General features: G+C 54.2%; 3 pseudogenes; all 3 read left to right on the forward strand.

The window, feature by feature from the left end:
- Window positions 1-8,084: 8,084 nt before the first annotated feature.
- Window positions 8,085-9,837, forward strand: LOC146821150 (18S ribosomal RNA; annotated as a pseudogene).
- Window positions 9,838-10,837: 1,000 nt separating this feature from the next.
- LOC146821151 (5.8S ribosomal RNA) lies at window positions 10,838-10,958 on the forward strand (annotated as a pseudogene; the record flags this gene model as incomplete).
- A 421-nt stretch (window positions 10,959-11,379) lies between these two features.
- On the forward strand, window positions 11,380-13,329 carry LOC146821152 (28S ribosomal RNA; annotated as a pseudogene).
- The last annotated feature ends 12,045 nt before the right edge of the window (window positions 13,330-25,374 follow it).

Genomic DNA, 25,374 nt, shown 5'->3' on the forward strand with positions numbered 1-25,374 from the left:
TACATATTTCCTGGCTGTAGGTTTCATCAACCCTACCTCTTCTCTTAGTAATTTGGCCCTTTCAATAAGTGGCCCTTTATCCATTTGTAGTCCCAATACAGATGCTCTTGGGATTAGAAAACCCCCTCCAACCTCCCCAAACTGGAAAAGGGGTCCCTTTTATACCTAATCCACAGTATTTTCTTTAGCTCAATCAAGCAACACACCTTCCCTCACAATTATGCAATTCAGACCCAACTCTTTCCCATATGAGATCCTGAACTAGCTTAATTGTGGACGTAGGTCACATTAGTACTTGACTCCCAACTCCACTTCAAATACACAGAGTACGCACTTGAGGAATTTATTTTCCTCACCCTGCTGCTCATTGGGAGCCAGGTGGCCCCATATGTCCCACCCATACAGCTCCCTTGAAACACATTTGGTCTGATAAATCTTTACTTGAGCTTTTAGGGGTCTGCTTCTCAACCTGGAGGCACCTGAATACATCTCCTATTGTCCTCCTGAATTTCTGCTTCTTGCTCATGACGGAGGGTTTCCAACAGAGGTTTGTATTAAAAAGCATTTCCTAGTAAGAAAAGCTCCCAACTTTGGCTAAAGTATGCCAATTCATGGGGAAGGTCTTTGTTCTGGTTGACTTGGTCCCCACCACCATGATATAAGATTTAGTAAGATTAACAGACAGGTCGAGGTCTATTATAAAGGAGTCAACAGTGTTCAAGAGAGTTTGTAAGCCCTTGGCTGTTCTTGCCATCAGTAACGCGTTATCCGAGTATAATTGCACTGGAAGTGGCAATCAACTTTAGCTGTAATTAAGGCCTGTTCCAATCCATTGATATAAAGGGAAAATAAAAAAGGGGCGAGGATGCACCCTTGTCAGACCCCACAACTCGTTTTAAAACCATTGGTGCATGCTGAGACCGGGCAACTGTATATTTATTATCCACCATTTAGAGATTCATACATTGATCAATGGTTGATTTGCCTGACTTAAATCCATATTGGGATCAGAAATGTATTATTTTCTTCTGCCCAACTTCTCATTCTGTCTAATAACACATGCCCCAGGAACTTGAAGACTGAGTCTAAAAGTGATATGGGCCTGTAGCACTGCAGGTTGTCTTTGTCACCTTTTTTAAAAACGGAGACTATGACTGGTGAGGACCAAGAGGTGGGCAGCCCATCCCTGACTTCAGTGTTCAATGTCAAGGTCGACATCGGAACCTAAAATTCTGGGAGGGTCGCATAAATGTCAGGATGAATGATTTCTGGGCCTGGAACCTTATGCCTTGTAAGCCCCTTAATGACCTGTAATATTTTGTCTAGAGTAAAGAAGAGACTAGATTTCTGTGTCTCTTCGCCTCCCTCTTCCAGCTGGGCTGATGAGATCTGCTGATATAAATCCCCTCTAAATAAGTAACCCATTCTCCAGCAGGGAAATGATGGCACAGGGTGGGAGTGTTCTCCTTGGGTGAAACAGGGCTGATTAACAATTCAGTTCTTAACTATGCCTGCTTATACCAACTCCTCCCATGCCATGTCCCTCAAGATCCCTTTTCACTCTTTTTAGCTCGTCCCTATATGCACACATGCAAATAGCTACCTATGCATTAGACCAGGTGTTTTTTTAAGTGCACCTTTTAACTTGCACATGGCCCTTGAACAACTTGTGTCAAACCATTTTGGGGCAGGTGAGTTCATTTTTGTGCTAGATATATGTAAAAGCTCTGCTACCTTTTTGGCATTTTGGCCGAAGGCTCGAAAGAAGTGTGTGATCCAGGGAGGAGGGGTTAAGTCTAACCCTGGGCGCAGTTGGCGTAGTGCCACTCCGCGGAGTTCCACGGAGTTATGAAAAAAATCTGTGGAACAGGAGCCCACGTACTGCAGACAGCCGAGGGTCCGTGTGCCTGAGACGGGGGTCCCTTGTGCCCAGGCAGGCTCCCAGATCCCCTTGGCCTGGCTGGTTTGAGAAGCAGGGACTGGCCCCGGGGGCCTGGATATTCGGCAGGGCCTGGGGTGTGGAAGCCCCCATCCTGCGGCCTGCCAAGGGTCCGTATGCCCCGGACAGGGGTCCCAGGTGCCTGGGGAGGCTCCCCCCTCCCTGGCCTGGCTAGAATCAGAAGTGGGAGCGGTGCTGGGGCCTGGGCTCCGGCGGACCCTGGGGTGCGGGAGCCCACATCCTGTGGCCAGCCAAGGGTCTGGGTGCCCATCACAGGGGTCCGTCGGGCCAGGGCAGGCCTCCCCCTCTTTGTCTGCGAGTCAAGGTGCCTGTGGGCCCCAGGTCAGAGTTCCGTCGGGGGCCCCCTCTCGCAGCACCGTGTCCGTGACTCAGCAAAGGGCTCTGATGAGCCCCTGGGAAGCAGAGCCCCCGAGCCCTCCAAAGGGCATGCGGGAGCCCTCCCACAAAGGCTTGGGGTGGGCAGATTGGCATTGTTCAGGCCTGGCATCTGTTCGCGCCTTTCCCCTTGGCCATCTGGTCGAGCAAAATGCTTTCCAATAGTGCGAACACATGGCCGGGCTGCCCTGGAAGTCCATATGAGCACTCCTTTGCCTCCCCAATCCCAGCCAGGGCTCTAGGAGGTCGGGCGCATTCGCGCCTTGGGTCCCCTCAATCTCGCGGTGCGGACGGGTTACCAGAAAGAAGGGTAGGTTTGCTCCAGATTACTAGGGAGAGGGTATGTCAGAACCCATCGCTAGCTGGCGGTTCTCAGCCGGGGACCAGATGAGCTAGGACCGGACGACACCTCCCCATTGTCCAGGGCTCCCTCCTTCGGCCCGCTGACTGGCAAAGTGCCCAGGATGGGCTCCATCGGACCCCACCCGGTTCTCCCTTGGGCGTCCAGGCCCGAGAGCACCTGCCGGGGCTCCCACACTGGGCTCCATCCTCCGCTCCGCCATGGGCCCGTCAGGCATTCCCCAGCTCTGCTTCAGTTCAGGAGCTCAGGCAGGGGGCCTTGGTGGCCCTGGGGTGGAGGGTGCCCTCCTCACCCCGGGCTCCATCCTCGAGCCTGCCGCATGGCAGGGCAGCTGGGACACGGGCCTTGAGGAAGCCCCCTCTGCGCATGCCGGCTGGGGACCTCCGGCCGGGCTTAGGGGACCGGGCTCTGTCCCCCTGCTCGGCCATTGTCCCAGGTCGGGGGTCCGTCCTGCACGGGCAGGTCTCCCTCCTGCTTCACCTGCCTGTCAAGGTGCCTAGGGGACCATGGGTCAGAAGTCCGTCAGGGACCCCCATCCGCAGCCCCAGGCCCGAGTCCCAGCCATGGTCTCTGAGCCTCCAGGAGGCAGAACCCCTGAGCCCTCCAAAGGGCAGTTGGGAGCTCTCCCGCAAAGGCTCGGGTGGGCAGATTGGCATCCTTCAGGCCCGGCCTTCTGGTCACGCCTTCCCCCTCGGCCATCTGGTCGAGCACAATGCTTTCCAATGGGGCGACCAGATGGCCGGGCTGTCCTGGAAGTCCCGATGAGGGCTTGTTTGCCTTCCCGATCCCAGCTAGGGCTCCAGGAGGTTTGGTGCGTCCATGCCTTGGGCCCCCTCAGTCCCGCGGTGTGCATGAGTTACCAGAAAAGGGGTACCCTTCCTCTGGATTACTAGGGACAGGGTATGCCAGAACCCCTCATGGGCTGGGGGCTCTCAGCCGGTGACCAGATGGGCTAGGGCTGGGCAAACCCCCTCCCAGCTGTGCCTCTGTCCTCCGGCCTACCACGTGGCATAGTACCCGGGATGGGTGGTCCTCCCTTGGGCGTCTGGGCCCGAGAGCTCTGGCCGGGAACTCCCTACACTGGGCTCTGTCCGCCGCTCTGCTCTGGTACCAGAGCCCGTTGGGCATTCCCCAACTCGGCTTGGGCTCAGGAAATCCAGCAGGCGCTCTTGGTGGGCCTGGGGTGGAGGGTGCCCTCCCCACCATGGGCTCCATCCTCAAGCCTGCCACTGGGCAAGGTGCCGGGGACGCAGTTCTTGGGGAGGCCTCCCCTGCATGTGCCGGTTGGGGACTTCTTGCCGGGCCCAGGGGACCGGGTCCCGTCCCCCTGGTCCACCATGGTTCCAGGACGGGGGTCTGTTGGGCCCAGGCATGCCTCCCTCCTGCTTTGCCCACCTGTCAAGGTGCCTGGGGGACCCCGGGTCGGAGGACCGTCGGGGACCCCCATCCGCAGCCCCGGCCCAAGGCCCAGCCATGGTTTACGAGCCCCCAGAGCCCCCGACCCCTTCAAAGGGCAGGCAGGAGCCCTCCAGCGACGGCCTTGGGCGGGCAGATTGGCGTCCTTCGGGCCCAGCCATCTGGTCGCATCTTCCCCCTCGGCCATCTGGTGACGTGCAATGCTTTCCAATGGGGTGACCAGATGGCCGGGCTGCCCTGGAAGTCCCGATGAGGGCTCCTTTGCGTCCCCGATCTAGCCAGGGCTCCAGGAGGTCGGCGGGTCCATGCCTTGGGTCCCCTCAGTCTTGCGGTGTGCACGGGTTACCAGAAAGAAGGGTAGCTTTACTACGGTTTACTAGGGAGAGGGTATGCCACAACCCATCGCCGGCTGGCGGTTCTCAGCCGGGGACTAGATGAGCTAGGACCGGACAACACCTCTCCATTGTCCAGGGCTCCCTCCTTCAGCCCGCCGCATGGCAAAGTGCCCGGGATGGGCTCCATCGGACCCCAGCCGGTCCTCCCTTGGGTGTCTGGGCCCGAGAGCACCTGCCGGGGGCTACCACACTGGGCTCCATCCTCCGCTCCGCCATGGGCCCGTCGGGCATTCCCCAGCTCTGCTTCAGTTCAGGAGTCGGCAGGGGCCCTTCGTGGCCCCGGGGTGGAGGGTGCCCTCCCCACCCCAGGCTCTGTCCTAGAGCCTGCCGCATGGCAGGGCACCTGGGACACAGGCCTTGAGGAAGCCTCCTCGGCGCATGCTGGCCAGGAACCTCCAGCCGGGCTAAGGGGACCAAGCTCTGTCCCCCCTTCTCCACCACGGTCCCAGGTCGGGGGTCCGTCCCGCCCAGGCAGGTCTCCCTCCTGCTTCACATGCCTGTCAAGGTGCCTGGGGGACCCTGGGTCAGAGGTCTGTCCGGGACCCCCGTCCGCAGCCCCAGGCCCGAGGCCCAGCCACGGTCTCTGAGCACGCGGGACGCAGAACCCCCGACCCCTCCAAAGGGCAGTTGGGAGCTCTCCCGCGAAGGCTCGGGTGGGCAGATTGGCATCCTTCAGGCCCGGCCTTCTGGTCGCGCCTTCCCCTTCGGCCATCCGGTAGGGCGCAATGCTTTCCAATGGGGCAACCAGATGGCCGGGCTGCCCTGGAAGTCCAGATGGGGACTCGTTTGCCTTCCCGATCTCAGCCAGGGCTCCAGGTTTGGTCCATCTGTGCCTTGGGTCCCCTCAGTCCCGCGGTGTGCATGAGTTACCAGAAAAGGGGTACCCTTCCTCCGGATTACTAGAGACAGGGTATGCAGGAACCCCTCACAGGCTGGGGGCTCTCAGCCGGTGACCAGATGGGCTAGGGCTGGGCAAACCCCCCTCCCAATCCGTACCTCTGTCCCCTGGCCTGCCACGTGACATAGTACCCGGGATGGGCGGTCCTCCTTTGGGCATCCGGGCCCCAGAGCTCTGGCTGGGGACTCCCTACACTGGGCTTCGTCCTCTGCTCTGCTCTGGGCCCGGAGCCCGTCGGGCGTTCCCCAGCTCGGCTTGAGCTCAGGAGCTCTGGCAGGGGCCCTTGGTGGGCCTGGGGTGGAGGGTGCCCCTGCCGGATTACAATGAGGCAACCAGATGGCCGGGCTGCCCTGGAAGTCCCGATGAGGGCTCGTTTGCGTCCCCGATCCAGCCAGGGGTCCAGGAGGTCAGGCGCTTCCACACCTTGGGTCCCCTCAGTCTTGCGGAGCACACAGGTTACCGGAAAGGTGGGTACTGTTCCTCCACAATACTAGGGACAGGGTGCTCCAAAACCCCTCTTGGCCTAGCGGTCTGCAGCCAGATGGGCCAGGAAACCCCCTCAGCCCGGGGCTCCGTCCCCCACCCCAACGTGTAGCATGGTGCCCAGGATGGGGGCCCGTGGGCCCGGGGAGGTGCCACCTCTGCCTGGGAGCCCAAATGGGGTCCAGGGGCCCCAGGCTCAGTCTCCTGGACTGCTGCTCCTCCAGGGGCCCAAGACGGGGTTCTGCCGGGCCTGGGGAGCCTGCCCCTGCTTGGCTGGTACAAGAGCTCTGAGGGGCCCTTCCTGCTGGCCCGGGAAGGCACCATCCTCTGCCTCTGGGCACAGGAGCCCCAATAAGGTCCAGGGGCCCTGCTGGGTCCCGGAGAGAGTGCTCCCGCCCTGGGCTCCATCTCTCTGTCTGCCGCTCCACCAGGGGTCCAGGAAGGGGTTCCGTCATGCCCAGGGAGCCCCCCCACCCCGGGTTCCGTCCTCAGGCCTGCCGGGTGGCAGGGTGGCTGGGATGGCGTACAGTGGGCCTAGGGAGGCTTCCCCTGCACCTCTGGGCCCGGGTGCCCCGGCTGGGTACATGGGCCCTGCCGGGCCCTGGGTTGGGTGCTCCAGCCCTGGGCCCCATTCCCTGGCCTGCCACTGTGCCAAAGGCCCGAGATGGGGTTCTGTTGTGCCCAGGGAGCCCTCCTCATTTGGCTGGATTCAGGAGCTCCATCCGGGGACCCTGAAGGCCCCGGGGATGGCGGCCTCCCCATCCCAGGCTCTGCCCTCGGGCCTGTCGCATGGCAGGGTTCCCGGGATGGGGTCTGCAGGCCCGGGGAGGCTTCCCCCTGTGCCTCTGGGCCTAGGAGCCCCAATGGCGTCCAGGGGCCCTGTCGGGCCCGAGTCAGGTGCTCCAGCCCTGTGCCCCATCCTCTGGCCTACCGCTCCACCAAGGACCCAGGATGGGGATCTGTCGGTCCTGTGCATACCTCCCCCACTTCGCCTGCTTGTCAAGGTGTCCCCGGGCCCTGGATTGCAGGGCCCATCGGCTCCCTCCTCGCAGCACCTTGGCTAAGGCCCTGCTGGGGCCCCGGGCCTCCAGCCCCCTCATGCATCGGCACACGCTTGCCCTTTTCTTTAGGTCACAGAGCGACCATATGGCCGCTCTTCAAGCCCGGCCATCTGGTCGCGCCTTCCCCCTTGGCCATCTGGACGCACCTATCCGCTCGGCCATCTGGTTGCACGCAACGCTTTTCCAATGGGGCAACCGCATGGCCAGGCTTCCCTGGTAGTCCCGATGAGGGCTTATTTGCCTCCCCGATCCCAGCGAGGCCTTAGGAGGTCAGGCACAATCGCGCCTGGGGTCCACTCTATCCCCACGGATTACAAGAAAGGGGGGTATTTTTCCTCTGGATTATTAGGAAGAGGGTCAGTCAGACCTCTGTAAGGTCTGGCAATTCCGAAACAGGGGAAGGCAGGACCAACCCGCCGGAGCTCCCAGCGACCCGGGTCCGCGCCTGCCCAATGGGCCTTTCTTCTGAGCCTGCTCGCCCCGGGAGCAGGCAGGGATGCGAAGCCGGCATCCCCTGCGCAGGGCGGCCTTCCAGGGGAGGTCCCGGCCGATTGGACACTCTCGGTCCGTTTAGGGATGGACTGCTTGGTCAGCCTCGGCTGTTGTTACAAGCAAAGCTTCCACCCCGCATGGACCGTCCGACTCCAGGGCATGCCGCCTGGGGGGTGACCCTTCACCCTACCCAGCAGAGTGAAGGCCGATCAGCCCCGGCAGCTCGTGCCCCCTAGTGGTCCGACTCAGGTGGAAGTGGTCGGGTGGCATCAGGCCCTCGGACACTGCCACCCGGCAGGTCTGTAGGCCCCGCACACCACACCGTCACCCATCGCCGCCCAGCGCATTTCTGCATTTCTGCAGCAGCTCGGAACGACCGTTCCCAGAGGTGCTGCCACTGCCAGGCTTCGGCACCACTGCATCTTGCTCAGGCTGTGCCTCGGCCCGGCTCTCCCTTCTGGGGGAGGCGGCTGGGCCCACTGGTGCCCGTGCAACCGTACCTCTCCACCCCTCCAGTGAGCCCTCCACTCCAGCCGGGCGGGCTCCTTCCCTTAGCAGGCTCCCGAGAGGGGTGTTGTGCAAAGGTTGCCGGTCGGGGAGACGGGTACGCGGCTCCTGGACCCACCCTGTCAGCAGGAGCGGCTACCTGGTTGATCCTACCAGTAGCATATGCTTGTCTCAAAGATTAAGCCATGCACATGTAAGTACACACGGCCGGTACAGTGAAACTGCGAAAGGCTCATTAAATCAGTTATGGTTCCTTTGATCGCTCCATCTTCTGTTACTTGGATAAATGTGGTAATTCTACAACTAATACATGCCGACAAGCGCTGACCTCCCAGGATGTGTGCATTTATCAGACCAAGACCAATCCGGGTTCGCCCAGCTGCTTTGGGGACTCTAGATAACCTTGGTCCGATCGCACCTCCCCGTGACGGCAACAATACATTTGGATGTCTGCCTTATCAACTTTCGATGGTACTTTCTGTACCTACCATGGTGACCACAGGTAACGGGGAATCAGGGTTCGATTCCGGAGAGGGAGCCTGAGAAACGGCTACCACATCCAAGGAAGTCAGCAGGCGTGCAAATTACACACTCCCGACTCGGAGAGGTAGTGACGAAAAATAACAATACAGGACTCTTTCGAGGCCCTGTAATTGGAATGAGTACACTTTAAATCCTTTAATGAGGATCCATTGGAGGGCAAGTCTGGTGCCAGCAGCCGCGGTAATTCCATCTCCAATAGCATATTTTAAAGTTGCTGCAGTTAAAAAGCTCGTAGTTGGATCTTGGGATCGAGCTGGCGGTCCTCCGCGAGGTGAGCTACCGCCTGTCCTAGCCCCTGCCTCTCGGCGCCCCCTTGATGCTCTTGACTGAGTGTCCTGGGGGTCCGAAACATTTATTAAAATTAGAGTGCTTAAAGCAGGCCGGTCGCCTGAATACTTCAGCTCGAAATAATGGAATAGGACTCTGGTTCTATTTTGTTAGTTTTCTGAACTGTGGCTGGGATTAAGAGGGACGGCCAAGGGCATTCGTATTGTGCCGCTAGAGGTGATTTATCAAGAACGAAAGATTCAAAGACAATCCGATACCGTCGCAGTTCTGACCATAAACGATGATGACTAGCGATCCGACGGCGTTATTCCCATGACCCACAGGGAAGCTTCCGGGAAACTACAGTCTTTGGGTTCCGGGGGGAGTATGGTTGCAAAGCTGAAACTTAAAGGAATTTACGGAAGGTCACCACCAGGAGTGGATCCTGTGGCTTAATTTGACTCAACACGGTGAACCTCACCCGGGCGGGACATGGAAAGGATTGACAGATTGATAGCTCTTTCTCGATTCTGTGGGTGGTGGTGCATGGCTGTTCTTAATTGGTGGAGCGATTTGTCTGGTTAATTCCAATAACGAACAAAACTCCTCCATGCTAACTGGTTATGCGACCCCCAGCGGTCGGCGTCCAACTTCTTAGAGGGACAAGTGGCGTTCAGCCACACGAGATCGAGCAATAACAGGTCTGCGATGCCCTTAGATGTCCAGGGCTGCATGCGCGCTACACTGAACGGATCAGCATGTGTCTGCCCTTCACCGACAGGTGCGGGTAACCCGCTGAACCCAGTTTGTGATAGGGATTGGGGATTGCAATTATTTCCCATGAATGAGGAATTCCCAGTAAGTGCGGGTCATAAGCTCGCAATGATTAAGTCCCTGCTCATTGTACACACAGCTTGTCGCTACTACCGATTGGATGGTTTAGTGAGGTCCTCAGATCGGCCCCGCCGGGGTCAGCAATGGCCCTGTTGGAGCGCCGAGAAGACAATCAAACTTAACTATCTAGAAGAAGTAAAAGTCGTAACAAGGTTTCCATAGGTGAACCTGCGGAAGGATCATTAACTGCGAAATGGCCAGAATAATGGCGCTAGCTCGAAGCCCTCAGCTGCCTCCTGCAAGCACACCCTAGGCACAGTGCCCAGCCCTGCCCTCGTGTGCCCCGGCCAGAGGAGCGTTCCGTGGCCACATGGGGTGCTTGGGTGAGGACCGGGCCTTGGCGGGTCTTTCTCCGCTGGGGAGGACTCAACCGGCCAACGAGTGAGTGACATGGATGGGGCGGCCCCCAGGCCCCTGTCCCTCTCAATGGAAGGGGCACAGCAGTGGGCCCTCCCGAGTCAGAACCCACGCTCACCCAGCATGGCCCCGTGGTGGGGGGAAACCAAATGGCAGTGCCTCCCTGGGCTGGGACCACCCCCTGAAAGGCCCTGCTGCCCCGGGCCCTCCTGCACCTGAGTCCCGGCCTGAACAGGCTTTGGGTGATTGAGGAGCAGCGCTTCTTGGGCGGCAGGTCGACCTCGAAGAAAAGGAGCTGAGGGCCTGCAAGGGGACCCCGGGATGTTCTTGGTGGGAGTTGTGCAGGATGGGGAGCAGCCTGGCTCTTCCCTTATGGCACCTACAAACTGGGCAAGGGTGGGGTGGCTACTCACCAGCCCACTGGCATGGCTCAGGGCAGACCAGCGGCAGACTGCTGACATGCAGGTGGGGCAACCCTCCCTCGTTGCCAGGCACCCGGTTTGACCCGATCCCATGCGGCCGGGACGAGGGGTTTGAAGACTTACACGGTCCCTCCTGGTTACTCTGGGAGGGACCGGGGGAGGTGGGCTGCCTGTTCCCATTGCACCGGTAGCCCCCCTCGCCCGCGAGTGGGTAGGGGGGACTCCCGGGCCTAGCACCTGGTTACACATTTTTTTCCACCAATGGTGCAGTCTGACTCCCAGAGAGGAAGCCTTGAAAGGGGCGCCCGGGCCATCTCGCCGTGTGGGTGGTGGATGGATGGCCGTTGCCTTCCTCCCGCCTCTCCTGCGCCCGCAGGTGGGTGAATGTTTTCAAAAAGTTGCCTGTGACTCTTGGCGCAGGATCACTCAGCTCACGCGTCGATTAGGAACGCAGCTAGCTGCGAGAATTAGTGTGAATTGCAGGACACATTGATCATCGACACTTCACAATGCCTGTCTGAGGGTCGCTCGATTGTCATTCGCCCCGGGGCTTCTCCGGGACACGTCTGGGGCCGTCGCAGGGTTAGCTCCGCTTCCCTTTATCCCCCTACAAGGTCAGACCCCCTGATCGCCCATGGCAGGGTCCAGCTCCAGGTCCGATCACAGGAGTACACCGCTGGCGCACCTAGCCTCACCTCGGGGGCCGGCAACCGGCCCACCCCAGGCCTGTTCCAGGGTGCCTGGCTTCATGGCATGCCTGGCTGTCTGTGGTGTCCCACCGGCTGCCCGCGCACATGTGCCTCGGTCGCCCACCTCTGCAGCCCATGTCCCGGGGAGGACGAACCCCCATGCCCCCCCAGATCCGATCTGGAGAATGAGGGCACGCGCTGACTGGGCGCCTGGATTTTCCTGGCGGCTCCCCCGACTCTTCGGAATTTTTTCTGACTACGACCTTAGATCAGGCATGCTGACCCGCTGAATATAAGCATATTACTAAGCGGAGGAAAATAAACTAACCAGGATTCCCCCAGTAACGGCGAGTGAAGAGCCCAGCGGCGAATCCCCGCCCGGCGGCAGGAGCAGAAAAAGTGGCGTACAGAAGGCCGACTTCCCAGCATCGGTCAGGGGACCCTAGTCCTTCTGATCGAGGCTTACCCCACGGACGGTGTTAGGCCGGTAGCGGCACCTGGCGTGCCGGGATCGGGTCTTCTCTGAATCAGGTTGCTTGGGAATGCAGCCCAAAGTGGGTGGTAAACTCCATCTAAGGCTAAATACGGGCGCGAGACCGATAGCCAACAAGTACCGTAAGGGAAAGTTCAAAAAAGAACTTTGAAGAGAGAGTTCAAGAGGGCGTGAAACCGTCAAGGCACCCGCTCCTGGCCGCCCCTCAGGGCACGTTGGTGAAGGTAACAGGGGATGTGGCCCCTAACTCCCAGCGCGACTGTTGATTGGGGCAGACTGTGCTCAGTGCGCCCCGACTGAGCCGCGCCGCTGGGCACCAGGGGTCTGCAACGATGGCAGTTACCCACCCGACCCGTCTTGAAACAAGGACCAAGGAGTATAACACATGCACGAGTCGGAGGGCTGAGCAAAACCCTGTAGTGCAATGAAGGTGAAGGCCAGCTTGTGCCAGCTGAGGTGGGATCCTGCCGCGCTTCCAGTGGTGGGCGCACCACCAGCCCATCTCGCCCACTCCGTCGGGGAGGTGGATCATGAGCGTGCATGATTGGGCCCAAAAGATGGTGAACTATGCTTGGGCAGGGCGGAGCCCGAAGAAAGGCTGGTGGAGGTCTGTAGCAGTCCTGACGTGCAAATCAGTTGTCCGACCTGGGTATGGGGGCAAAAGACTAATCGAACCATCTAGTAACTGGTTCCCTCCAAAGTTTCCCTCAGGATAGCTGATGCTAGGAGCCCCCAGTTTTATCTGATAAAGCGAGTGATTAGAGTTCTTGGGGCCGAAACGATCTCAGCCTATTCTCAATCTTTAAATGGGTAAGAAGCCCGGCTCGCTGATGTGGAGCCAGTCATGGAATGCGAGTGCCTAGTGGGCCACTTTTGGTAAGCAGAACTGGCACTGCGGGATGAACCGAACACCAGGTTAAAGGACCCGATGCTGACGCTCATCAAACCCCAGAAAAGGTGTTGGTTGATATAGACAGCAGGACAGTGGCCATGGAAGTCAGAATCCGCTAAAGATGGCGTCACAACTCACCTGCCGAATCAAATAACCCTGAAAATGGATAGTGCTGGAGCGTCGGGCCCATACCTGGCCGTCGCTGGCACTGAGAGCTGCGGGGGCTAAGCCTCAATGAGTAGGAGGGGCACTGCAGTGCACATGGAAGCCCGGGGTGAAGGCCCAGGTGGAGCCGCCGCCGGTGCAGAAGTTGGTGGTAGTAGCAAATATTCAAACGAGAACATTGAAGGCCGAAGTGGAGAAGGGTTTCATGTGAACAGCAGTTGAACATGGGTCAGTCGGTCCTAAGAGATGGGTGAGCACCGTTCGGAAGGGACGGACGATGGCCTCTGTTACCCTTGCCCGATCGAAAGGGAGTCGGGTTCAGATCCCCAGAGTGGCGGAGATGGGCATTGGATTATTCACCCACTAATAGGGAACGTGAGTTGGGTTTAGACCGTTGTGAGACAGGTTAGTTTTACCCTACTGATGATGAGTGTGATAGCGGCCTCTTTTGGGGGGCCTGTGCTTAGAGCCGCTTGCTTGGGGACCGGAGCGTGGATGGAATAGGGCCGCCCCATCACGCTTAGTGTACCGCTACTTTGTGGGGTACCCGGTGCTAAATCATTTGTAGACAACCTGATTATGAGTCAGGGTTTCGTAAGAAGCAGAGCAGCTACCTCGCTGAAATCTATTGAAAATCATCCTCTGAGCCAAGCTTTTGTCTTTCTGTTTGTGGGTGCCCGCATTCGTGGGTTCCCGTGGATGCCCTCCTCCGCCACACCCGGGGGTGGGTCCCTCTGCCGCTGGACCGGTGGGCGGAAAGCGGAGGAGCCCCCCCCTTCCCACTGCTTCCACGCAAGTCGAGCAGGGAGGTGAGCAGCCAGGGGAAGGAGCATCCCAAACAGTGGCCTCGGAGCACCTGGCCACCCTCGCCGTCATCGAACTGCAAGGGCAACTGCGTCCAGCTGTCTCAGGCCATCTGGGCACTGGGTCATCCAGGGCCATCTGGTCACCTGGCTGCGTGACCAGATGGCCCTGCAGGCTGGGCAACTAGATGGCCCTGCAGGCCGGGTAACCAGATGGCCCTGCAGGTTGGGTAACCAGATGGCCCTGCGGGCCTGGTTACCAGATGGCCCTGGGGGCGGGACAGGCTGACTCCAACTTTTGTCCTTCCTCAGGTTTCTGTAAGCCCCCACTGGGTGGGGGCTTAATTATTGAGGACAAAGGGCTTCTTGGGCAGGCCGGCAGGGAGAGGACGTGGCCTGGGCTTAACCCTCCTTGGTTCCTGCCCCCCAGGCTCCGGGAAGGAGGAAGGCACACCCGCCTGAGTCAGCACCCTGATGCCCAAGGGTCCGGGCATGGGGGGTGACACTCAGTAGCCAGGGTGGCTGCAGAGCGGGGAGGACTGCCTATCTCCCTGCTATCTCTGGGGCAAGGAGCAGCAGTAGGCCAGCCCTGCATGAAAGGGGGGCTGAGCTGGAGCCCCTGGAGAGCTTGGAGAAGTCCTGAGCAGGGATGCCTGGGCCCAGTCTGGGCTGGCAGCGACTTGCGGATGTCCAGGGGGGTCACCCGTGGCCCTGGAGGCTCTCCCCAGCATGGCTGGGTTCAGTAGCAGGTACCGGGCCTGGGGCTTGAGCTCCTCTCCGGTGGGCCCTGCGGTGCGGGAGCCCCCCCAGTCCTGCAAGCCAGCCGAAGGTCTGGGTGCTGGGGACAGGGTCCATCGAGGCCTGGGGAGGCTTTCCCCGGCCTGGCTAGGGTTCAGAAGCTGGGACCGGGCCCAGGGATTGAGCTCCGTCTGGCGGGCCCTGGGGTGCGGGAACCCCCATCCTACAAGCCAGCTGAGGGTATGGATGCTGGTGATGGGGGTCCAATCTTGGCCCGGGAGGCTCGCCCTGGCCTGGCTAGGGTTTGGAAGCTGAGACCGGGCCCGGGCCCGGGTCTTGAGCTCCGTCTGGCGGACCCTGGGGTGCGGGAGCCCCCAGTCCTGCCAGCCAGTTAAAGGTCCAGGCGCTGGGGACAGGGGGTCCATCAGGGCCCAGGGAGGCTCTCCCCAGCCTGGCTAGGTTACGGAAGTTGGGGCGGGGCCCGGTGGTTGAGCTCCATCTGGCGGGCACCGGGGTGTTGGAGTCCCCCGTCCTGCAAAGCATACGAGGGTCTGGGCGCTGGGGACAGGGATCCATCAGGGCCAGGGCAGGTTCGCCTAACCTAGCTGTGTTCAGAATCAGGGACGGGGCCAGGGGGCGGGGGGTGGCTGGCTAACTCCTTTCTGCTCTGGAGTAGGAGTTTTGGTAACCCTGGGCGGAGTTGGCGTAATGACACTACGTGGAGTTATGAAAAAAATCTGTGGAACAAGAGCCCAAGTCCTGCGGCCAGCCGAGTGTCCGTGTGCCCTGGACCGGGGTCCCTCGTGCCCGGGCTGGCTCCCAGATCACCATTGCCTGGCTGGGTTGAGAAGCAAGGCCCCGGGCCTAATCTTGGGGCAGGTCCTGGGGTTTGAGAGCCCCTGTCCTGCAGCCTTCCAGTATCCGCCTGCCCAGGCTGGGGTCCCTCGTGCCCAGGGAGGCTACCCCTCCCTGGCCTGACTGGGTTCAGAAGCTGGGACCTGGAGTGCGGGAGCCCACGTCTTGTGGATAGCCGAGGATCCGGGTGCCCGTCACATGGGTTCATCAGGCCAGGGCAGGCCTCCCTGCTTCGCATGCGTGTCAAGGTGCCTCCAGGCACCAGATCAGAGTTCCGTCAGGGGCCCTCCTCGCAGACCTGTGCCCGAGACCCAGCGAAGAGCTCTGAATGGCCCCCGGGAAGCAGAGCCCCAGAGACTTCCAAAGGGCAGGCGGGAGCCCTCCCTCGAAGACTCGGGGTGGGCAGATTGGCGTCCTTCGGACCCGGCATCTGGGTGCGCCTTTCCTCTCGGCCATCTGGTCATGCACTATGCTTTCCAATGGGGCTACCAGATGGCTGGGCTGCCCTGGAAATGCTGATGAGGACTCATTTGCCTCCCTGATCCTAGCAAGGCCTCCAGGAGTTCAGGGCATCTGCACCTTGGGTCCCCTCAGTCTCGCGGTGCACATGGGTTACCAGAAAGAAGGGGATTACTAGGGACAGGGTATGCAGTAAGCCCTCGTGGGCTGGTGGTTCTCAGCCGGGGACCAGGTAGGCTAGGACCGGACAACACCTCCCCACTGTCTGGGGCTCCCTCCTCTGGCCCACCTCGTGGCAAAGTGCCCGGGTCAGGCTCCATCGGGTCCCAGTGGTCCTCCCTTTGGCTTTCAAGCCTGAAAGCTCTAGCTGGGAGCTCCCACCCTGGGCTCCATCTTCCGCTCTGCCATGGGCCCGTCGGGCATTCCCCAGCTCGGCTTGTGTTCAGGAGCTCCGGCAGGGACCTTTGGTGGTCATGTGGTGGAGGGTGTCTTCTGCAACTCGGGCTCCGTCCTCGGGCCTGCCGCGTGGCATGGCACCTGTGATGTGGGCCTTGAGGAGGCCTCCCCTGCTTGTGCTGGCCAGGAAACTCCGGCTGGGCTTAGGGGACTGAGCTCTATCCCCCTGCTCCACCATGGTCACAGGACGTGGGTCCGTCGGGCCCGGGCAGGTCTCCCTCCTGCTTCACCCATGTGTCAAGGTGCCTGGGGGATTCCGGGTGGGAGGTCTGTCGGGGACCCCCGTCCACGTCCCTGGGCCCGAGGCCTAGCTGTGGTCTCCGAGCCACCGGACGCAGAGCCCCTGAGCCCTCCAAAGAGCAGGCAGGAGCCCTCCTGCCAAGGCTCAGGGCGGGAAGATTGGCTTCCTTCTGGCCGGGCCATCTGGTCGCGCCTTCCCCCTCAGCCAACTGGTTGCGCGCAACGCTTTCCAATGGGGCGACCAGATGGCTGGGCTGCCCTGGAAATCCTGATGAGGGCTCGTTTGCCTCCCTGATCCCAGCCAGAGCTCCAAGAGGTTGGGCGCATCTGTGCCTTGGGTCACCTCATTCTTACGAGGTACAGGGTATGCCAGAACTCCTCGAGGGCTGGCAGTTCTCAGTCGGGGACTAGGACTGGACAACACCTCCCCACTGTCCAGGGCTCCCTCCTCCGGCCCACCGCATAGCAAAGTGCCCGGGATGGGCTCCATCGGGCCCCACCCAGTCCTCTCTTTGGCATCCGTGCCCGAGAGCTCCGGCCGGGGGCTTCCACCCTGGGCTACACCCTCCGCTCTGCCATGAAAATCTGGGTAAGATGGTGTAAATCTCACGCCAGGCCGTACCCATGTCCGCAGCAGGTCTCCAAGGTGAACAACCTCTGGCATGTTGAAACAATGTAAGTAAGGGAAGTCGGCAAGTCACATCCGTAACTCCGGGATAAGGATTGGCTCTAAGGGTTGGGTCGGTCAGGCTGGGGCTTGCAGCGGGGCTGGGTGCACGCTGCGGCTGGACGAGGCGCCACCCTCCGGGGTGGCGGCGGCGGCCAGTCTGGCCGAGAGCTTGGCCCTTTCTGTGGGTAGCCCCAGCTGCAGTGATCGCATCTCCCTGTGCCCCCTCCCCTGAGATGTGCCTTGGCCGGCGCCTAACAGCTGACTTAGAACTGGTGCGGACCTGGGGAATCTGACTGTTTAATTAAAACAAAGCATCGCAAAGGCCCGAGGCAGGTTTTGACGTGATGTGATTTCTGCCCAGTGCGCTGAATGTCAAAGTGAAGAAATTTAATGACGTGCGGGTAAACGGCAGGAGTAACTATGACTCTCTTAATCTATTCTCAGTTGTTGTGGCCTTTACCTCCCAGTGCTCCCACTGGTAACTGCCTCTATAGTGCTAAACTCTGCAAAGAGAGGTCTATAGAGACAGGCCAAACAAGGTTCTATCATGGCGGCGAGAGTGATCGTTAGAAATGGCGAAGCAAACAAACACAATTCCAGATAGAGATGGGGTAGCTCCTGGAGATTAAAAACCCTGTTAAGATGGTGAAAGGAGGTACTGTCTTTTCCAGAAATCATAAACCTCCTCACCAAATATGACAAACCAGCACCCTCTTCAAACAATGCAACAAGCAACAATGATTAAGGTCACAATATAGCACCTAGTTCACCCTCCGTAGCAGACGAAGACACAACAATAGACCTCAGCAAAACCATCAAGTTTGTGGCCTCCTCAGCCAAGAATGACATTGTTACAACCAACTTTGAAAATGTACCTGATGTGTACGAGGTCAGCAAAGATTTAACTAGAAAGAAAAGTGATTACACAAAAAAAGTCACATATTGGAAATACCCAAACGAAAAGTATAAATGTGACTTGTGTGGAGACATATTGGGAACTTTGAAATAACTAAGAAAACATAAAGGGGCCCGATTCACAGAACTAACTTAAGACAAAATCCTAAACTTACTACCATTTTGGTATTCACAGAAGGCACTTACTCATTTTGGTATTCACAGAAGTTAGGAGTCCTAACTTCAGGACTCCTAAATGCCTTCTGTGAATACCGAAAGTCTTTAAGTTAAGATTTTTCTCAGTTTAGGAGTAGTAAAGTTAGGACTCCTAACTTTAGGACTCCTAAAGGCCTTCTGTGAATACCGAAAGTCTTACAATTAGGATTGAGCAAGTGAACTCAATAATGAGTCTATGAACTCTACTCAAGATGAGCACCAGAATGCCTCAGTAGAAAACAAGATACCAAAGAAAGACAAGAAAAATGGAAGGCTCAATCGGTCACACAAGAAAAATTATGCAAAAAAAAAAAAAAGGGCAGCTATAAAGAATACCAGGCAATGATTAAAAAATGACAAAAAGATATTTGCCAGGATTATCACTAATTGGGCAGAAGATGCCACTTGCCAAATCAGTGCTGATGAAATCTTTCAATATTACAATGACATTATTGAAAAAGAAATCAAGAAAAACCCTGAATTCGTCCCTATTGACCGGATACCGGATGAATTTGAAATTGGAAGATTATGTACAGAAATTACACTGCTCGAAATAACTAATGCCTTCAATGACTCAGATTTAAAGAAAGCAGTGAGGCCTGATAAGATTGGCCTAAATTACTTGAATAACGTGCATAACAAGCAACCAAGACTGCTGCCCAGAATCTTATTGTCTTGGTTATCGATGAGAAGAGTACCAGAAAGTATTAAAAAGAACCGGTCGTTATTGATACCTATGAATGTACCGATTAGCGAACTTAAAAAATCAGTAATTGGTGTCCAATTACCATCGGTACTGCATTCATGAAGTTGTTCACAAAAATACTAACTAAAAGACTCTCATTATTTGTTGAATTGAATACGAGGCAAAATGGCTTCATGAAGGTGAGAGGTTCTCTCGAGAATCTGACTCTTGTGCAAAATATCATAAAAGGGGCACGAAAAAACAGAAACTCACTAGCAGTAGTATTCATAGATATCTCAAAAGCCTTTGTCTCTGTCAGCCATGGTCACATTTTACAGAGTCTTCCAAGGCACAGAGTTCCATCATACATCAGAAACATAATAACAAACTCATACACTGACTCAACAACATTTTTCAAGGGAAAGAACAACGAAGCAACGAACCGAAGAGATCTGGGGTTAAACAAGGTGACTCTTTATTCCCACTGCTATTTAACATTGCCATGGATCCACTGATCTGTGATCTTCAGAAAGACGTGAAGGGCTTCACATTCGGATCTGATGGTCTCATTGAGAAACTCCCTGCTCTAGCTTTTTCCAATGACATCGCAGTACTCAGCAACACCTGGGAAGGAGTGAGTACAAATCTGAAAATCACAGGGGGCCCAACAGGAGGGAGTAACCGGTTGGGCCAACCCCTTCACCACAGGTAATGCATTTGCCGCACTAAGGGATTTAAATGACATCGATTGACTGCATCTCGGTGAAGGAGCGGCTATAGAGCGTGTTACCCCCCGATTGATGCAGACACTAGGGGGAGGGGAGAGGAGCCTAACCTGGGGATACTTCCAGTACAAGCCACCTGCAAGCCTAAAGATTTTAGCAACCTTAGGGATGGCAATATAGCCGGGGTAATTAAGAGGACCTGTAGTTTACAGTCAGCCGGCTGCACGGAGGGGAGTATTGGGAGATAAATAAATGTAATTTCTTGGAATATAGCTGGCTTATCTAGCAAATTCGAGAAAGAGCAATGGCTGCTTTATATGAGGAAATTTTACATATGTTTGCAGGAAACATGGGAACCAGCAAATAATAATTTCTTCATAGAGGGATATAAAACCTTTTTTTGCCCAGGGTTAAGATCAGTATCAGGGAGAGCGAGGGGAGGCTTGGTTATATTTATAGACTTAACACTGCAGGGTAGATGGACAGACTTAGCATGGGACTCCGATGTTGCACAAGGCCTAAACATTTTCAATAAAAGATACAGGCTGTTCATTATAAATTTCTATTATAGGATGCCATATGCTCAGGGTACCTCTATCCTGCAAGAACGGAACACAAGACTTGCCCTGACACAGGAGCGAGGGTTGGCAGTGTTACAACTGCTTTTAGCGGGCGATTTCAACTGCCATCTGTGCCCAAACTTGAGGGTGTTCCAGGGGTGTTGGTCAGCCTACACGCACAGAGAGGGCCCACATACGGAGCACACACAGGAGGGAAGGGAACAGAGTGTCCTGTTAAACACGCACGAGCTAACACACACGATGGACTTAATGGTGGTCAACCCAGGCATGACTATCTATCCTACTTTTAAAGGGAGAGGATGCTCCTCATTTATTGACTATATTTTCATCTCTGCTTCACTGAGAAACTCTGTATCCAGTTTCAATATCAATCACAGTGTGTTCAGTGACCACAATGCACTTGTCTTATCCCTTGTTGATGTGTGCCGTCATCCAGCATTGCACAGATTGGGGGGGGGGGGGGGGGGTAGTCATGGCCACGGATCAAAGCAGGAGATTGCGCTGGGCCCAGGTCAATAGTGAGGCTTTTGTTGGCTATCTTTTTGATAAAGGAAGGCAGGACACCCTGAACTGTTTAGATCTTGAGGTGAAAGGTGTGGAACTAGTGGAAGCTTTTGGGAATATAGCGCAGCTAGTTGATAACTTATTGAAAGCACCAACTCATGTGGCCAGTAGGGACACCCCCAGATGGTTTGACCCACAATGCTCACGGGCTTTAAAAGAGTTGAAAGTTGCCCTAAAGCACTCTCCGAGGGACAGGGATCGGGTGACAGCTTGCCGCATAAAATATAAGCAAGCTGTCAAGGGGCGTAAGGGACAACTGCAGCAGCAAGCCTGGGAAGAACTCACAGAAGCTGGATTCTACTCGCTTCTGGCGAGTCGTTAATAACCCTTGTTTTAAAGACGCGAATAAGACAGGGTTTAGTAATAACATTTTGCCTGCGCAATGGCAGCAGCACTTTAAGGGGCTGTACAACCACCAATCGGGTTTGGACCAAGCACAGGAGTATCATTTGGAGCAGAATGTCTCCTCAATTACATTTTCCCTGTATGAAGTGACATGGGGAATTGAGGGCCTTACTAGGAATAAGGCGCCAGGTCCAGATGGGATCTCACCGGATCTTTTTTGTAGTAATGTCGAGCTATCAGCGCCCCTTCTAACAAGGGTCCTAAACACAGCAGTGTACACAGTAATGCTGGCATCATGGTTCACTGCTACGATTGTCCCTATTTTCAAAAAAGGTAATAGGGATAGCCCCCATTGTTACCACCCTATCTCCCTCATTGATGTACCGGCAAAGGTCCTGGGGCAGGTGGTTTTAAATCGACTGATGGATTGGACAGAGGAGTAGCATGTCATAACAGATGTCCAATTTGGATTTCGACAAGGGAAATCCACCACAGATCAATGTCTAAATTTATATCATATTAGTGCCAAGTACATGGTAGTTAAATCAGGGACGATGTATTTAGAATTTATGGATCTTTCTGAGGCCTTTTATCGAGTGAATTGTTGCAAATTCTGGTTAATTATGAGTAGGCTTGGGGTAGAATGGGGAGGTAATTAATATTTTAAAGTCTTTACATTGTAACACCACGGCGGTAGTTAGATATACCCAGGAGGGGAAAATAACGGACCCCTTTAAATGTACCAGTGGGGTTAGACAGGGGTGCATACTAGCACCCTTTTTGTTCACCCTATATATAAATGGTCTTGACTTGGCCCTGAGTGATATACAGGCAGACAGTCCCAGGATAGGTACTCGCTCGGTTCCTGTCCTGCTTTATGCAGACAATGCGGTACTTCTCGCTCGTACCCCTAAGGGTCTGGAGCTTTTAATAGATGGTTTTGTGTCTTTCATGGAAAATTTAGATATGTCCCCAAACCTAACGAAATCATATATTTTGGAAATTGGGAAGAAGCCACCCATACCCTCCAATTACAAAATAGGTTCCCACTGTCTAAGCAAAGTTCAGTCTTTTTCATATTTGGGTATATTATTTGACGGACATCTACATTTTAAACATCAGTTAGAGGAGAAGTGTTTAGCTATGGTTAGGTCCACAGGATCAATATCGAACTTTACACACAGGTTAGGACGGTGGACTCCAGAGCAGGTTTTAAAATTATTTAGTTCAATGTGCTGTGCTAAAGTGTTATATGGAAGTGAGGTTTGGGGATTTATTGATACCATTAAGCTGCAAGTTGAGGAGAACAAGTACCTGATGCGCCTGCTGAAATTTCCCCAGAATACTCCGGCGCATATTATCCATTAAGAGCTGGGAGTTAGATATGTCACCGATCTGGTGGCAGTCAAACCCCTTCTCTTCTGGGTAAAGATCTGGGCAAATGAGGACGTGGCATTCTGTAGGCTGGTAATTCAAGACTGTCTCTCTCTCGACCACGGGCTCAAAATTCCGTGGTTAAGGTATGTGAAGGAGTCCTTGGAGAGTTTGGGCTGTGCAGATTTATTTATTAATCCACTCAATATGAGCACTCAGGATAAGGCACTCTTTAAGGACCAGTTCCTTAAGCATACCATGAGGCTACGTGAGGACAGAGAGTTTGTCAAGCCAGTTGTGAGAGAATACCTAGTAGTTAAGTCCACTGATGGTATTGAACCTTACTTGTCTTTGACAAGCAGGGCTCATGATAGATTCTTAATTAACCGCTTCAGGTTAAATCTTCTGCACCATCTATTGGCGGTACGGGCAGGGTTTTCGGTGACCACAGAACTGAAGGGACCCTGTGGCTGTGACAACAGGTCTCCACAGGATACCCTTCACTTCGTACTGCTCTGCCCGTTTTATGTATACCCCAGAAGATATTTTTTAAAGGGCCTTCTAAAGAAAGCCAGATTTAGACAGGCACGTGTGGCCCTGGTATATTTAAAGTTGCCACCAGATGTTTTTACACTTTTTTGTATTACAAATTTTTTAACGTCTGCTTTTAGATTAAGGTTTACAAGGGGTGGTTGAAGTATACAGCACTCTTGCCTCCCATATTATGTATCGTTTTAAAAGGTATCAATTTTATACTGATTATGTGTTACAGGTTGAATCGAGCTGTAAATTAGCCATAGGTTTTAGGAACTCGAAATATGAGATAAGTAAAACAACACACTTATGTGCTGATTTGGTGAGGTGTAGAGTTTGGCGTGGCGTATTTTGCACAATGTCTGTATTTTATGTGCCTTTTTATATATTGTATCTTTTATGGCATTTTTATATGCTGAATAAAGATTGTATTATTATTATTATTATTATTATTATTATTATTATTATTATTAAGTTGAAATAAACACACCTGCATTAACACATTGAGAAATTCAGTAAAACAACAGTATTAAAACTTAATGTGAAAAAGACACATGGATTCTATATAAATCATCATAAAGATAACATCCTGATTAACAACTGTAAATCATGGCAATTTGGAAAACAAAATATTGAAAACATTTATCCAGGATAAAGTGAGAGATATCTCGGGTTGAACTTTGATCCACACACCGGCCATACAAGTGACAACAAAATTAATGAGGATCTTGTTAATTGGGCTCAAAAACGTGAGAATCTACCACTTAAGCCCACACAGTAAATTAACATTTTGTGTCAGTACTTGATCCCTAAACTGTCATTTAAATTGGGAATGAGAGTAACAAAAGCTAAAACTTTAAACATCCTGAATCAAACAATAAAAAAGTATGTCAAACATTTTCTACACCTACCTGCATACACATGTGATGGTCTCCTATATTCGAAAAGATCCTTTGGGGGCCTCAGTATACCAAAACTATGTACAACAATTGATCTAAACAAAGTCAACAGTTTATTGTATCTCTGGGCAGCTCCAGATCTCTACATAGCTCATTCATTCATGTATGTAGGAGAAGTAACCAATGAGAAAATTGATAACATCATCAAAACACACATTTTAGATAGTAGGTTTCTTAGTTATGATTTGAATTTGTTAGCAACATATGATTGGAGGAAAGAAGAATTTGAGAAATGGGCAAATCTACCCTGTCCGAGGTGATGGTATAAAATACTTAGCAAGTAATCCAACCTCCAATTTCTGGATCAGCAAGCATAACAAAATGAAACAAAATCAGTACATAGCTGCGCTGATGTTGAGAGCAAATGTCTTGTATACTAGAGACACCATCACCAGGGGAAGAAATCGTACATTTGATACTTGTAGGTACTGCAAAGATGTTTGTGAAACTATTTCACATATTTCAGGTACATGTCACAAAACCAAGAACATCAGGATAAAAAGACACAACCCAATTTTGGAATTACTCATTGATAGAGCAAAAAGGTGTGGGTGGATAGCATATAGGGAACCTCATGTTAAGAATAACCAAGGTGAACTACAAAAACCAGATGTAGTGTTTACCAAAAATGGTACAGCTCTAGTGATTGATGTTTCAATTTGTTATGAAAACTCTCAGAATTCCCTTGAATTAGCGTTTGAGAGTAAAGTTAAATATCATCAGGATCTGTCACAGCAAATCAACGCTCTTACCAAATGTAACACTGTAAAATTTCATGGCATTATTGTTGGATGTCATAGTATCTAGCCTCAATGTAATGATGTTGCTCTGGCTGATCTAGGTCTGCAAATGTCATTCCCATTCAAGAAAAATATTTGCCTGACTACTTTAATGGACACTCTTAAAATGTGCCAAGTATTCATGGACAATTAAATATCAAGCTTATGCTGAGATATACACTATCTTGCAGCACAAATGTCACTCTTGATATTGTTTTAAAATGTTGATTAATTAATATTTAAATGGGGTTAAACAGTTACATACTAGTTTATAGTTGTAGGAGAGTGGCATCAACTGCATAGTTTCCCCCCAACTTTTTGCTGATGTTTTGACTGTTTTTTTACTCTAGCCAGGCTGTGGCCCTGCTATCCAGGACCCCAGCCTATCTGCTTGCTCTCTAAACTGATGAGAGTACTTTAGGTACATGCCAATTGGATACTGAGGACACCCTGTGAGCCCTTGTAGATGGTACCCTAGGTACCCAGGGCATGGGTCCCTCAGAGGCCTACCAGAGGCTGCAGCACTTATTGTGCCACCCCTGGGACAGCCATACAAACTGACACCACCAGACCACTACTGTAGTCTGGGTAAGGTGGTGCTTGTACCCCTTACAGGGATATAGGTATCATGTATCCCACCTAAATACAACACATATATCCTCATAGGTCACACCTAAGGCAGGCCTTGCTAATCCTACAAGGCAGGGTGCTGATATATGTGTCAGGGGGAACCCCTACCTGAGTAGGGCCCCTCTGCAACCTTCGTTAAAACTATTGCGAGGTTGTTTGTAGTGCAGCCATACCATATACTCTTAACCGCATTATAA

The sequence above is a fragment of the Triturus cristatus genome, chromosome 6 (assembly GCF_964204655.1).
Source record: "Triturus cristatus chromosome 6, aTriCri1.1, whole genome shotgun sequence".
NCBI lineage: Eukaryota > Metazoa > Chordata > Amphibia > Caudata > Salamandridae > Triturus > Triturus cristatus.